Source organism: Triticum aestivum, chromosome 7B, assembly GCF_018294505.1.
Source record: "Triticum aestivum cultivar Chinese Spring chromosome 7B, IWGSC CS RefSeq v2.1, whole genome shotgun sequence".
In the NCBI taxonomy this organism is placed as follows: domain Eukaryota; kingdom Viridiplantae; phylum Streptophyta; class Magnoliopsida; order Poales; family Poaceae; genus Triticum; species Triticum aestivum.
Genome location: NC_057813.1, coordinates 584,414,709 through 584,419,882, shown reverse-complemented (window position 1 = coordinate 584,419,882; position 5,174 = coordinate 584,414,709). Strand labels below are relative to the sequence as shown.

The 5,174-nt window shown below is 44.5% G+C and overlaps 1 non-coding gene across 1 annotated transcript; it reads left to right on the top strand.

Annotated features, from left to right (window-relative positions):
• Positions 1-508: 508 nt before the first annotated feature.
• Positions 509-599, top strand: LOC123163469 (small nucleolar RNA snoR128). The gene has a single exon (XR_006481922.1). It is a non-coding gene; the product is annotated as a small nucleolar RNA snoR128 (small nucleolar RNA).
• Positions 600-5,174: the final 4,575 nt, after the last annotated feature.

Here is a 5,174-nt window from a genome sequence, read left to right as displayed (position 1 = left end):
CCAAGCTAGATCTTGCTCTAGTTCTCGTTTAGTTCACTCCTGTTCGGTTCTTCTCATCGTTCGTTTGCTGTTTTCTTCTTCGTTCTGGATTGTTTGCACTTTGCACTTTCTTTGACAGCAATGGGGATCCGCCCCCGGCGCCGGCGGTGAGGAAAAACAAGGTTCGCTCGTCTTAACGGCTGGCTCACGCCTCCCTTGAAGACCTTTAAAAGTAGTCTGAGCCGAAACAGATCTCAAGATCAACATACCTTTTGGTGTTTGTTCTCTGCTGTTTTGTTGTCTTTTGTCCGACGAGTGTTTAATTTATCGAAGGGAATCAACGGCGATGAGGAAAAACAAGGTTCGCTCGTCTTAACGGCGGGTTTTCATCCGCCTTGAAGACCTTAAAATTTGTCTGAGCCGATTCATCCCCTTTCAGATTCACCGCTCTTGATCTTTTGTTGGTGTTTTCAGCACGGTTCTTTATCTCTTTCGTTATGTTGTTCCAACAGTCGGTGGTGGATGTTCGTTGCGATGATGAGATCTATCAGTGTTGAAAGCAGATCCCTGCTTGATGAGTCTGGGAAATACCATTTCCTCCTGAGCGGTTACCTGAGCAACTCCTCATCCCCACTTCAGATTTGTTTTTTCAATTTCTTTGGTGTTACTTGAATTGTCTATCGACGGTTTTCTTTGGATTTAGCTCTCTGTTGAACAAATAATCTTTGCAGGATTTGAGGATTAAAACTTGCCAATCAAAACAGATGAAAACACGACACCAAAACGAATGCCCTGTGAACCTTTCTTACAGGGAACAGTAGAATGTGCTGCGTGTATTTTGTTATTGATTTTCTAATAACTATGTATAAATTAAAGAGGAAAAGAAAATGAAAAACTAGCTAAAAGACCAAAAGAAAATATACAAGGTATGTACGGCCCTAATAACATTATGAAACTGACGATCTACAACAGGAGGATTACGTTGGGGATAGATGGATTTCCAACAAATGTTTGCAAATTTGTTTTGAGCACAACCAACAAATGTTAGCAAATTCATAGTGATAATTGATTGGTCACTGTTCTAAGGACACCTAGCAAACATGACACATGTATAGTGCTCAATGAAGTTCTTTCGTTGAAGGAATTCACTAGTACTTAGTCTGTTATTCCATTAGCAGCCAGAAGAATACTTTATGATTCAGCCATAACCATTTGGTATTCAGTGTGGGCAAAAATGTTCAGATAAAAGATAGATGCCTATTAACAAGCCTGATAATCCTTTTGATAACTATCATGCTGTAATTGTTGGTATTGTTCATAGGCCTCTTCAGACAAAGGCAGGTGAAAACAACCTTCCAGATCTTTGGCAGTAGGATATGTCTAGCAGATATTTGTTGGTCGCAAAAGGGTGCAGATGGGGCCATTGGTCTTGGAGAACTGCATATCAGATCAGAAGATGTATCAACCAACCCAAACATGGAGTGGCAATTTCTTTACCCTGTTTATTTATGAATTTCTTAATGATCTTCAGAAGTAAAGAGCTATTATGGTTTTCCAGATTCAAGATCCCCAAACCTCCTTCATCTTTGGGTCTACAAACAAGGGCATAGGCGCTCATGTCCTCACCCGAAAGACATGCCTTCTATATTTATCAAAAAAAAAATGTTACCCCTTTTTTTAGTTTGATGCAACTCATAGAAAAGGTGGTCTGAGAAGATAATACTACAACATAGCAGATTGTAGTCTTATAGTAGTTACAAAGAAAATGAGCAGTCGCGTTTAATCTTCTTTGAACCGTTTGAATAATTTGCATGTAATATTCTATCTTGGGCTTGGCAATTCAGGAATACCCAACTACTTGAATGGCATTGTACCCTTTTTACAACCATGAGTAAGGATGCTCATCATCATGGGTGTTGATGCAGTACTCCCTCTGTTTTAAAATATAAGTCTTTGTAAAGATTTCACTATGAACCACATACGGATGTATATAGATGTATTTTGAGTGTAGATTCACTCATTTTGCTTAGTATGTAGTTTGTAGTGAAATATCTACAAAGACTTACATTTAGGAATGGAGGAAGTAGATGCTTAGCTTGCTAAAAGCATCCACCAACAATTTCAGGTGATCTGACCAGAGCTCTCATAAAAATCGTCAGGTCTCCTAGCACTGGAGGGAAGTAGATGCTTAGAAGACAGAGCAAGTGGTCTGGTCAGGTGCCCTGTGAACCTACAGTCTTCTAAAAAAAACCTGAGCAGTAACCCACTGCGATTTTTTTTATTATATCTTTTTTTTGTTAACATGCTTAGATGATTTTTTTGGTTACCTTCTTTATCATGTTTTCATTTCTATTGACAGTTTTCTCAGCTGAATCAGCATTTGCTGTGCAAACAGCCCGCCAGTCGGAGATGCACATTTACAAAAATTGAAATTTGAAATGACAGCTGAGAACATATACAGACATTGGTAAGCTGGAGTGAAGCAAATAAGCACGTATGCAAAGGGCTACGTCATCAGACACACTGCTTGCACAACACATTGCCCTGTGAAGTCTACGGTGCTTCGAAGAGGAAATGTTAAGTTGCCCGGCATGACAGTGGTTGGGGATCCGCTGGTGGCCGCCGGGGGCTGCTGGTCCAGGAAACGTACGGCGGTGCAGGTGATGTTGTTGGCGCTTCCCCTCTTCGTCGCCTTGACGAGGAGCTTCTTGGCGGCCTCCTGCTAGCCCACGGTTGGCTTCACCATGGCCACGGCTTCTTGGTAAACAAGGCAGTCATCTCAGAATTCTGCATCTTTGCTAGCTGTGAGGTCAGTTCAGCTGGTACAAGGATGAGTGGTGTGTTTACCTCGTTGGTCACCACGTCACACAACCTGTCACTTGCCAGGATGAGGAACTCCATAGAGATGTCAACCAGCTCCTCCTTTTGCAGATGGCAGATGTTTCAAATCTCAGAGTAGTACCGTATCAGGTAAATCAGGTAACAATGTTGTTGTCTTCGTGATATGGTTGAAGGGGACACAAGCCATTAGTATGAAGATGAACATGATCTTTGTCACAAACCTTGGTCTCTGGATCGGCAACCACATATTGCTTCAGGAGTTCCTAATCCGTATGGTGAAAGTTTCAGCCGCTGGAGGACATTTCAGGGATTCGAAACTCAGTGCCCAATAAGCAAAATATGTTCTGCATTGTGTTTTGTTCAAGGTTATATTTCCTATTCAGGGAGCTATATAATACCAATAGCAGACCTGGTATCAGTGAAGAACTTGGGGTGCTTGATTAAGGCCAACTCCACCGCACGACCCCAAACGGACGTTCGTTTTGCCTGGATTCTGTCCGTTTGGGTAGGGCAATGGGGTCATGTCTGGACAGTTTCTGGAATGCAGTGGCCGTGCGTCCAGCGCGCGGACGCATCCCGATCGCATCCTGTCCGCGTACATTTTTCTTTGCAAGCCCTAAACTTTTTTTCATCGTTCATTTTTGATACATGGGAATACATCACCAAATTTTGACTAGAAAAGCAAGACCAAAGAAAACAAGAACCGCAAGAATACATTTTAGAAGATATCCAACTTTCATAACTGCTCCTGTAAGTTGGATTAGTGCCTTCTTGATGCACTCATTGTTGATCTGCGGAGGAGGCTCGATCTTGCATGCTTCTTTCTTCTTTGAGTCTAAAGAAGTCGATGTTGCTTCCTCATACCTAGTCTCGCGTCTAGCCTCTAATCTAGCAATAAGTGCACGTGTCTCATCAACATCCTCTATGCTAGCTAAAAGTGCACGGACATCTACTAAATTACGCTCTATCAATATATCGATGTATCCTTCTTTCCAATACCAAAACTTGCATCCATGGTACACAATAAAATTTGAAGTTAGCACAACTAGTCAAATCTAGAGCATAAAATGAAGCTAAAAAGAGCACATACCCCATCGTTTAAGCACTTGATGAACACCCATCCGGGATGTTCCGACGTTGTAGACACGCGGTGCATGATCTTCTTTGGGCAGTGGTCGCACTTAATGAGTGGCATCGATGCGCTGATGAGCTTTTGGGCAAGCAACGAGCCCGGTCGATCGCCATTCGTGTATCTGCCGGCGGACCACCGACGATGCAGATTCGAGTGGCTAGAGGAGGAGCCACTGCCTGCATGTGGCCTTGCGGCCCTGCCAGGGCCTTCCGGCCAGGTGCCCGACCAATCCATGGCGCGGCGCGGCCTCCCACAGTCGGGCGAGCTCAAGACCGACCGGATCTGCCCCAAATCCGGCCGGCGGGTGCGCAAACCAGGTGGCCGTGGTTGGGTAGCCTGGCGGCGCCGAGGGGAAGGGGCTGGGCGAGCGCGCGTCCGAGCTGCATGGCTGCAATGGGAGCGGCGGCGGCGGCGAGGGGAAGAGTAGGGAAGAGTGGAGAAGAGTGGAGGGGGTGCGGCTGGAGGGAGGAAGGGAGGCGGATAGAAAAAGGCGCCCCTGTGCCACCAACGGGCGAGCCAGGGATGGACACGCGCAGACGGCCCGCGCGTCCGCGTGGTGTCTGTTTCACCCCAAAAACGACGCAAACTTGGGTCGGGGATGGGTCGAAAGCGGACACAAAACGGACAAAAGTCTGTTTGCTCCCGCGCTCTGGGCCATCTGATTCGTCCGTTTTACCCCAAACGAACGCGCGCGGATAGAATGAGGTCGCACGGTGAAGTTGGCCTAAGTTCCTGGAAAGTTTCTGCTTAGCAACCCCATGGCTTGCGGTGATAGATCAGTAACTAGCCAGCGCTGCTGCATAACGCAGTGTGCTGGTAACTCTGAGCCTAAAACGCTTATTCATAGAAACATGATTAGCTTGAACCTGACTCCTAATGACTTTTTTAGTACCGGTGATTGTTATAACTCATAATAGATTCTTTTATTGCATTCAAATTTGTTATCTATACATTGTAAAATGTCCTAGTTTTGATCTTTGTCATGTACCGTCCGTTTCAAAAAAAAAAAAATCTTTGTCATATACCTGTGCTATTTCAAGTGTGGCATTGATCTTTTTCAGTGGGTTTTATGTTATTGATATGGTGCTTGAGTTGTATGTGATGTGATATGATGCTTGAGTCGTATGTGATGTTGTATGAGTATTGGCTGCCAAATTTATTTGCAGAATGGTGGCTACAACAGCTAATTTGAACAAATGATCTAATTAGTATTGGAGGCGGT